The sequence below is a fragment of the Ptychodera flava genome, chromosome 16, assembly GCF_041260155.1.
Source record: "Ptychodera flava strain L36383 chromosome 16, AS_Pfla_20210202, whole genome shotgun sequence".
NCBI classification, from domain to species: Eukaryota; Metazoa; Hemichordata; class Enteropneusta; family Ptychoderidae; genus Ptychodera; species Ptychodera flava.
Genome location: NC_091943.1, coordinates 7,823,553 through 7,834,828, shown reverse-complemented (window position 1 = coordinate 7,834,828; position 11,276 = coordinate 7,823,553). Strand labels below are relative to the sequence as shown.

Below are 11,276 nucleotides of genomic sequence, written 5' to 3'. Positions count from 1 at the left end.
TATGATGGATTTGCGTGCCCTCACCCTTCAATCTTGCATTGTTATCCTAATGTTAATTTTTCATTATTTAAATTGCCAAAATTTACTCTCTCTCTCTCTCTCTCTCTCTCTCTCTCTCTCTCTCTCTCTCTCTCTCTCTCTCTCTCTCTCTGGGTTGTATGTCGCCTTCAACTGTAGTTTGAGTCCTCTCTTGGCATAGTGTGGCTTCCAAAGCCGTTCAGTAGATATAGTTCATACAGGAAGTGTTTGGACGAGCTACAGCACGGCTGCATTGGCAATGTGTCGCTAAAGATATGATCAGGCAGCAATATCTTCACCAGGCTTTGTTTAAAACAGCTTTGCTTCCTTTCCCATTGTTTTAAGCGTTGAGAAAAGAAAAATTAAACGCTAAACTCAAGGATTCAAAGCAAGTGAAAGCAAGTAAGCTGCATTTCACTACAGCTGAGTGACAAACGCACATATGCAGCGGGTTTATACTTAGTAAACATATATCATTCACAGCTCTCCCTGTCCCCGTCTCTGTCTCTCTGTCTCTCTGTCTCTCTGTCTCTCTCGAGACAGAAAGAGAGAGAGACAGACTCAGAAACAGAGAGGATATATAATTTATACAGTACCTAGTATCCATCAAACAATGTTTATCGATTTATCAAAATTGGAACATCCCATTAGAAAAACAAGTAGCGCAAAAATGCCGGTAATAGACACGCCCTAAAAATGACGGGTTCTTATGGTAATCTTTATTGACCATTCGAACTTGTGTTTGAACGGGAGGACGTCAACTTGGCAACGAGTAAACCCGTGGTCCCTCAACCATCTCCTTACTACCGCTACTACATTAAGGGACGGGGTCGGCGAACATGCATGAGAACCAGTTTACGGGGGAGGGGGGGGGGATTGAAAACAATGTCTATCGCGGCCATTCTTTACCTAACGCAGTTACCAATCATATTATTGCAGGTCACGAGAAGATGAGACATGACTGCATAACCTATTTAATTGAGTGATTGCAAGCATAATTTTCCGGTGAAAGTACAGATTTGCTACCTCGATAAAGTTCTCAATACTAGTAAATCTCCAGATCGTTAAGTTGTGATCCATAATTATGGCAAAGAGTATTTTAGCGACACTGATCGGCCATGTTGAAGATGTAGTGCCTATTGAAGCTCAAGATAGATAGAGGCGATGTGGAAGCCGAATTCACTCAATTGATACTGACATTGAATTCCCGTAGACGCATGAATTCACTGAATAGTGTCGTATTCTGCTAGGCATATACACGGATTTATTTCCTGTGTTCCGATTGTTGGCCTGCATAGCACTAAAATGATTCTGCTTTCTTCAGGGCTACCAGTGTCTGCATCCGTCTCATATTTTTTCGCTAAAATGTGGGGGTTTTTTGTGAGTATGGTACATGAAAATGTCATTATATGATTAAAACACCATTTGCCCTCTTATTTCGCCTTCAGAATATGGCGATACGCATATTTTTACCATGCCAATGCGGATGTAAAATTAAACGCACTGTCAAAACTAAATATACTGACAGACGTTCCTTGATGCCGACAGTCATGATCCAATATTTTTGTGGTTAGTCCACTTATCATGCCGCAACGGATATTTAATTGTGCTTGCCGCTGGCCCATTTAGTAGGCGGACAGCGTGAAGCCTCGTCTTTCAAAGCGTATAGAACGAGGGATGTTTCAGACACTGACGTTGTCAGTACTAGTGTGAGCATGCGTAAGGTACAGGTCACGTGGTAGATGTCATGGCATCATCATATCGTATGTGTGGTATATCGAAGAAGGATGGTCGATGGACTTCAATTGTCGGGAAATTCTTACACATACATAAGTTTGAAATCACAAAGAGCTAGAAGAAAATGACAGTACTCAAAGCTTCAGAGCTCAGAAAAAATATTGCTTTCGCTAATTTTCGCTGGCAAGGTTTCCTTCGCTTGGCATATTGATGGTATCATAATGAATTTTCCGGTGGTACGTAGACACGTTTTGATATTATAGCGACTATACACCCTAACTTGACAGGTTCTATCCACTATGTGCGGTATATCGTATTATCATATGCCTATCATCAAGAACAACAAAGTTCTGCATGCGTGTGCTAAAAAGCCGTATGGAACGCCAGTTCTGTAACATGTACTGTCTCCAGCCATTCCCCTTTGACGTACAGTGCATCGAGTTTGCGACCTCCTCTCCGCCTTCACTTACGCTATAATCTGTTTCCCGCAAATGCCACTCTCCTTTGTGGGTATTGCTTCTTTCTATTGAAACCAACAATGCGACGGGTCTTTTCTGTCCTCTGTTTGCATTGACAGATCCTATATTTTACTGCCTGCGTAGCATGCTTCTTCGAAACTTTCCACTCAGCAAAAGGCTAAGATTTTTCTGGTTACTATAGTTGCTAACTGAATATTAAGTTATTTGCGTACTGAACATCTTATCCGTAACAAAGGTAAAAAAGATTACGATGTCTGGCGTCACGGTAAGGACCTCGCAGCTTGTCTCAACCTATCCATCGATAAATAACCGATGGGTTTTCAGTCAGATCTTTCTTTTCCATTTAACTCTACGTATGGCTCTGACTAATGTTCCCGTCCATGACAAAATCCAATTTCTTGTACACACAAGCACGTTTTACTTCCCACTTGAAGCAAAGTACATTTACATATATTATCAAACATATCTAAATATACAGATGTAGCTTGTTTTGCAGGGGAAAATTGTCAATAATTAGCCTGATAGATTCCGATATATTATGATTTGATAATGATTCGATAACATCAAGTTGCCTTAACAGTCAACAGTGTACCTGCTGTTTTTCACTGTATCACCTCTTTAAGGCAGTTTAAACAAATGCTTAAGAAACATCCTCCTATGTGAATTTTGTGTAGTTTATTGATAGTGCTGTTTTTATTATACATGTATCGTTTTTTGTTTGCCACCTGATTTTAATTGTTCCATCGTATTATGTATTTTGCCTTTTATTCCCTTTCACTTTTTGAGTGTTATGTATTATAATATATTATATTATTATATCATACAAGTATATTGATGGTGCAAATTCAGCGATCTGATTGGTCGAGACGCGAAAAGAACCGTGGTATATTAGCGATATACCACGGCTGGCATGCGCACTAGCTCTCAGCTTGAGGAAAAGTCCTTTTATGACGTTCCCCGCCAGAATTTCAATATACTGTTATGATATAATAGCAATAAATCACACCCAGCGACGGTATACCACTCGATTTTGACCAGTTCACTTCATATATGCACTCTCTATCGCTCGTGCATATATGTCGTGAACTGGTCAAAATCTCGTGGTATACCATCGCTGGGTGTGCTTTATTGCTTAATTTTACACTGGTCCTTCCTGGAAATCAGTACATTTTTGACTGAGGAAGCTAACCAGTATGAATCAATAAATAAATAAATAAATAAATACATAAATAATTAAATAAATAAATAAATAAATAAATAAATAAATAAATAAATAATTAAATAAATAAATAAATAAATAAATAAAAATATGGACTTTTTGAAAGGAAAACTGACTGGGATCCTGTACTAAATACAACACAATTGGAACTAATTTGGGATAAGTGGATGATGAAGTAATGTCGATTTAATCTTCAAATGTAACCTCATCTACTTTTCTTTTTCAGATACACACTTGTTTTGATAGGTATTTTGTAATATCGCAACGACATTGAGCTATACGGTACCCAACACTTTTGAGAAATTTGAAAAATATAAAAATCCAATTATCCAAAATTAGTTCCAATCGTGTTATACGTAATGTACTTTGTCATTACTCTTGCACGAAGACACTCTGTGAAAATCAACATCCTTTCTAATGTTACACGTTAATTGCAAATATCGATTTTTTTCTTCAAAATTGTCCGATTTAAAAACCCAATCAAAATGTAGCACATTGTAAAACGAAAACAGTTTGGCGCTAAAAAAGTTAAGATATCAGCATTTGTGCGATACGTTGACGTCTTAGGTGTATGCATTTGCGAAAGACACAGTTACGCTTATAGACCTAACTTCGGCGATCAGAGAATAAATACGTTTCGTATTGTCAGTAAACAGTGTCTGCATAATTTAATTATGTATAATTTGACAACACAATGAGCACTTAAATGCCAAGATAGAAATGTGTCTACCGCTCTCTCTTGAAACATGGTCACGCGCTCTTTCACATAGAGGAGATATTTCAGCTTTAACAACCATTTATAATCAGGCGCTTTCTGAAACCAGAATTATAAAGATTGTTGCGAAGAAGCACAGCACAAAAGTAAATGAGATAGCCTTTGGTCACATCTCTAAAAGACTGTGAAGGTTCTACGCCCCGTTTCCTCAAAAGCGTAACAGAGCTCTTTCAGACAATCTATTGTTTGGGAATGATGTACATATCGTTTATGTCAGAGAAAGGTCGTCTGCGAGGTATATCTCCCGATACGTAACAAATGATACGATCTAGATTGTATTTCTTTTTTGTGTGTCAACTATATAATAGGCTATTTAATTTAAAGCACGCGATCACTTTCTAATTCGGCCATTCAAACCTTAACGCCAAACAAAATTGACACTGTGGGTCACGCTGAATGGAACGCTAACATTTCAGCAGACGGAGAATCGTTCCGGACCGATACACTTACAGACCAAATAGTCACAGGTACAGGACCGATACACTTACAGACCAAATAGTCACTGGTACAGGACCGATACACTTACAGACCAAATAGTCACTGGTACAGGACGGCATGAGTCAGAATTGTATTCAGTGACCCAGTTTCATATCATCGGTTGAGTTAGAACGACCACTCGATAAGACCCTAAATTGAATGCCCCTCAGCTTTCAAGTCTTAACAGAGACGTAATGGTGTGAATTGATATATCATGTCACCAGGAAGCGTCTTGAAAACTGCTTCTCTACACAAATTATGATCAAATCAGACACGTGGTTTGTCGACGATTGAATCCGATGCAAAGACAGACTGATCGAATTAACAAGGGATTTCCTATATGCAAGGAAATGCTTTCATGAAATCACACGGAACCACGAGGTAAAGGACTATTTTGAAAGTCCCAGAGTTAAATATCATGTAAAACCGTTGAGAAAAACATACCCGTTGTTTCATGGCGGGGTTTCCAGCAGTTCTGCATACTGGTGATGAATTTAATTTGTCTCAACGACAACGATCTTGGTGTGCATTGAAGCGATTGTACAGATTAAATTTAAAGCTTTACAGGTGAATTAAAAAGTGCATGTAAATCGGAGATGTGAGCTGAAATAGTAAAATTTTGCATGCACCTACCATAAGCTGATCACTTTGATGTACTTCACACAGTTCCTATAGAAACGGTTGTGCATTGGGAGAGTACTTGTTTCTACGGATGTGGTTCGGCGGCAATTTTCAATTATACAGAAGAGCCTCGTGATTTCCCGCGTGCTGCTACTACTAATTATTTAGAAAACAAATAAGCCCCGGGCTGTGTTTGCTGCGCCCGCTTTGTTCTCCACCGCCAGTTCTTGTTTGACCCATTGTTAGACCATTTGATGCTATAAGCAAAAGGCTCAATTTTTTAGCGCGCTTGTAACTTCACCCAAACACAATAAAGAAACTTTTCAGAATTGATCTAAGAAATAAAAGACTATCAGTCAGATTTATCTGTTCTTCGGATCCCTTTGTAAAAGCTTGCAGATTCTTTGGTTGGTATCTGAGTACAGATTGTGTATATTCAGAAAATTGGCGTCTCTGTAGGTAAATAGGTGAACTCCTTCGGTATCATTGTTTCGCCGAAAGACTGTTTTAAGGGGTAAAGGTGAACGGCCCATTTTCGTAGTCAAAGTTTCATTAGCACACAGACATGCTGATTCTATTAACACTTTGGTCAGCGTCTCCTCCAACCATCTGTCCCGCCTCCCAAGATAATCCCTACTCATAAAATACCTCGCATTGTGATTTAATTACTTTTACCTCCAGCATAGATCGCTCAAATTCTACGGCCAGTGTTTCTAAAGACAGTGATATGACTTTTTAGGTTCGCATATTTTTTTGTAGAATTTATCTCAAAAGGAATTGATTTTCGTTATAAGAATTCCTGAGAAAAGGAAATACACCAAACGAACCATCAGAAGCAGTGCAAGAGGGACAAGGCATTGAGGATGACTCTCAATATAACTCATTAGCATGTTGGAAAATGCTAACCTTATGATCCGTTATGGAAAAAAAAACTTTCCTTCCAAACAAATCTGAAGCGAAGAATCACGCTGAGAAGCAATTCAATTGCCTCATATATTAAATAGACTTAGAAAACCAGAATTTCTATGTTCATCAAACCGTTATCCCATGATACATGGTAGACTTGGTTGAAGTCTGTGATTTGTGAATGTTTGAGTGGAGTGGACGCAATTTGTATTCTGCTTTCATGTGAAACACGCGCGTGAGTGGAGTGGACGCTCTGAGTGGGGTGAACGCTATACTGGGGAGTTTCACCCGGAATCCAGCAGAAACTAACTGACTACACTGCGCAGACTCAAAGGTAATGCATTCAATAGCTGGGAAAACCTCGCATGGGCTTCCAAATTCCGAATAGGTTTGTACGAAATAGGAGAGACACAAGAGAAACTATTGTAAATGATTTTTTTTTAATTCACCGACTTGAACCAAGTCTATATACATGGCTGTCTTGCCCTGTTTGTATAACACGTGACTATTCTCTGATAAACTGTCTCCGCTGGAAGCACTATAACACAATAGTGCCACAATAGTTGACAACCAATGGCAATGAACAGTGGGAAGTTTTGCGATATTTATACTCGCAAGTATAACTACTATATTAACTTTTTAACTTCCGCAACAAAACCAAAACAACCACGAAAAAAACATTAATTTTGCTGTCTATAGGAAGTATACTGACAGGAAAACCTCTGCTGGGGCCTTTTATAAGAAAAGCACGTTAAGCGCTTACCTGAGATTCAGGTCAAGTAATTTTCCATAATATAATGATTCTTCTATAGCATATTACATATTAATGTTTTACGTCTTTCAGTAAACTAAAGCGAATATGCTTACGCTATGACAATTGTCTTAACTTGTTTTGAATTTAATCTGACTAGCAAAAAACTGATATGCTGAAAAAGTTGACGTCTATGTACTTTGTTTTGCATTCAGTTGTTTGGGATCATTGACCGCTTAGTATATGTGTTTCACAATATCAGAGCTGACCACGATATTCTGAGGTGATTGCAAATGACAAAAAAGATCCGTTTCCGAAATTTCAGCCCCCACCTCCTACAGTCCATTATTGATTGATAAAGCTGTAGATCTCAAGTCCTTATCCGCCATCATGATCGTATATAAAAATGAAGTTAAAGAAACTACATGTAGTTCAAGTTCTTTTGTATTTGACCTATTGGGCCATAAAAAGCCTTGCATAGTTATAATTGTGAGCATATGGCAAAGACTGTATGTAAGAACAAACTTTTCCCCACATTTGGTGATAACATTGCCTCATTCAACTTAAAGGTCACACGGAGGCGATTAAATTGGTTTTTTTTTTATTTGAAAGAATACTGTTCAAAAATTATTCTATAGAAATATCATTTCGTAGACCAATGAAAATGTTGACTGATTATCTACTGCCTGCAATGTAGAGATTTTTTAGTTTTCAAATGTTTCCTGATCGCCTTGTTGATGCTCAATAAAACCGAGGGCTGCAACTTATAAAGTACTCACATTTTGTTTTATAAGTTAACTATGTCTCAAACCCAAAAAATTAGGTTCAATTACAAGGTCGTCAAATACACAGTGATCATGGAATGAAACCGTCAGCCTGTACCCAGTGGTCCTCATTGGCAAACCAATACGTCATGAAATTGTCAGGAGTACGACGAACTCTTTTTAACTCATTAGCACTGACTTAAAAAGCCGTTATACAACTCTATAAGCGATAACAGGGAGTGAATTGAATGTGTATCTTGATGTGACACGAATCTCATAGTACTACAGGGAATCAAGCTCCTTGCTACTCGGGAGAACCCGCTGTCCAATGCAAAATTATTGCAATATCACAAGCTATCTTCTAAACGTCATTCGGGAAGAATTCACCGTTTAGCAGTCCCTTTAAGTATGCCACTTTGCTAGACAAGACAAACGCAGTGTCGAGTCACACTCAGGACGTGTCATTAGCCAGTAGTATGAACACAGGATCAGAAGTGCCGATGGCCCGGGGCGTTGGCAGTCTGTGTTCGAAATATATGCCACTCGTAACATATCGCCATCTGTCAATGAAAACATTTACTTCGCTAACGTATCTGATGCAGTACACACCTGCGTCTTTTGTGGACTTTAGCCCTGTGGCATTGCAACGTAATGTAGACCGTGGGAAACGTCCTCCGTGTAAAGCGACAGACTTTTTTACTCTGATGCTTTACCTATTTTTCGCTTTTCCCTCCTGGTATTTGTTATTTTGTTTTGTTTGTTACCGTGGGGAAATGATCATCAGGTGTTCTCATCAGCTCTTTGAAAGGTCTATCTGAGTTGGATATCTCAGGCAGCTGGCAATTTAAACTAACCGTCAACTATACATCAACATTATTTGAGAACTCAGAATTGCATTCAATTTCTAACTGTTTCCAACGGCAGCCAAATCCCAAGCCTAAGGGACTGGTCAGTTTCTTCGGCCGGGGGGGGGGGGCGGTGGATTATTTTTTGCCGACGTCAAAAAGTGGCTGACCCCCCCCCTATTCCAAATTTTGAAAACAGGGTGACCCCCCTATTCCAAATTTCTAAAACAGGGTGACCCCCCGGGCGCGACAAAGGTAAAACAAAAGATGGACATAAATTATATATATATATATATATATATATAATATATATATATATATATATATATATATATATATATATATATATATATATATTATATTTTACATTTTACATATATTTATATTTTAAATAGTCATTCTATGTTTTAGTGAAATTGTTGACATGTCAGTTGTGTCAATCTTAAAGTTTAAATACAGTACATTTTGAATGAGCTGTATTTTGAATGAGCTGTGAATGTATTTCACACTTTCTCTGCTTAACCAGATGTCCTGAACTGTTGTACAGAAATGGATGTCAATCATTAATATCAAAGAGGAAAAAGCAGTGAATGAAAAACTTTGATGGGTGTTAAGACTTGCCAACCATCCAATTAAATCTACTGAGGAGCCATAGAGAGCTTTTTTAGCCAAATCTGATGTGTACAGTGTCTGAGAGGACCTTTTCTTGTGTAACATTGAAACCATAAAAGCACAGCTAATAATGACAAAAACTGCCTTTTTTAACTGTTATTTTGTTCATAAAAAAGCACCTTTCTACAGAAAACCTATGAAACAAAGGAAAATAATTGCATCAATGAGAAGGAAAGATATCTTGTCATTTTTCTATCTCTAAAATAAGTCACTGTATCAAATATATATTGTGAAATATTTGTGCATGTTGCTTTCTCATACTGAATTCTCACAGAGAGAACAAAAAGTATCAGGAATTTGTCATCCTTTTCATATGAAATGCAGATTTCATAATGGTACACTTTCACTTAGCAAACATCAAGATATCTCTGAAAGTATGGCGCCCGAAGGGCGCGCCAAAAAATATGAAACATCCTGATATCTCTGATATATATGCCTTGTATATTAAAGTCATGCACCTGAAGGGCATGCTGAAAGATGTATGATATATTAAAGTAATGAGCTTGAAGAGCACGCTGAAAAATATTGAACATACAGATATCTCTGATGTATGTATGCTTGATATGTTAAAGTTGGGCGTGCTGAAAAATATGACTGATTATTAAAGTTACGCGCCCGAAGGGCGCGCCGAAAAATACAACTGAATGATGAATTTTGTGGCTGACACTAGCATTTTAGGCAATGATGAGCCTGTGTCAAAATTCAAAAACACACTGACCCCCCCTATTGGGCATTTCAAAAACATGGTGACCCCCCCCCCCTATCACCAAAGTCAAAAACAGGGTGACCCCCATGAATCCACCGCTCCCCCCCAGGCTGAAGAAACTGACCAGTCCCTAAATCGTTATCATGATCCCGCCCTTTCTTCCGACAACACGACAAAGTCCTATTAAAAGACCAAGTACAAACCCATTCATTTGCTCCCACCATATCTACATGAAACGTCACTGTAGGATGTGTTCATACAGGATGATCATACTGTAGCTTTCGCGTTCGGAATGCATCGGATTTAATGCGTGTCCACAAACTTTTCCCCATATCCATGTAGAAAAAAACTGCGCAGTGCAAACTTAACACGGATTAACATTGCATCATATTGTGATGACCAAAGTTGGTCTTATATCTCTGAAAGGACCATTGTACAGTGTGCCTTACAAATTCAAATGCACATTGACAAATGCAGCAGTTACTGCTGTGATATACCTTCATCTCCATTGAGACGAATGTTGGATCTCAGAGGTTTTAGTAAACATGCTACACTGACATGTCACTTCTTGTCCCAGTAGCCAGTGGCCACACCTCCCTCCAAGCTTACAATAGAAAGTTGACTTTTATATACTATTAGCAATTAATTAAGCGGGTAGATAACCGAAGGCCTCTATTTGTATACTCCATTCCTGTACTTCAGAAAAGGTGGAACAAATAGACTGAGTGGGCGCGACATCCCCTGGAGCTCTTTTTGTTCACATCGTTATGTTGCAAGCGGCGAGAGCTGTGGTGGATTCGCGCATAATCGAGTCGTCCACGCTTGAAATGGCGTGCTGCTTCTTCGCGAAGCCGAAAGTCTCAACCGGCAAAAAAGGCTGTCAACACTCTATAACAAATCAGTCTGAATTACTTTACTCTTGTTTTACTCGATACACCGGTACCGTGATCTGTTCGTTGTCGTTTGGCCACACAACGCCTCTTTCTTTACACGATTTCGTGACAACAACTCTCTTTATTATAAAAAGTGTCCGAAACACAATTGGTATTGTGAGTCAGTTCAACAACCCACGGATGTTCTATAAGAAAGCCAATCTTATGAATAAATAGACAACTGACCGGACGTTCCTTAATAATGAAAGTCATGAATCGATATTTTGCATTATTATCACACTGAAACCGGAATACATGAGTTCTTGAAATAAATGTTTTCACATTTGTTGTTTCATCGAACTTATAATATTGATGCACAAATCACGTCACTATTTATATTCCTATTGTTCTCGATCTAACAATCGACCCCAGTC

At 38.5% G+C, this 11,276-nt stretch overlaps 1 long non-coding RNA gene across 1 annotated transcript in view; it reads left to right on the top strand.

The window, feature by feature from the left end:
• The window catches only part of LOC139152693 (uncharacterized), a 33,822-nt gene that overhangs the window by 16,088 nt on the left and 6,458 nt on the right, over positions 1–11,276 (top strand). The window lies entirely within an intron of this gene.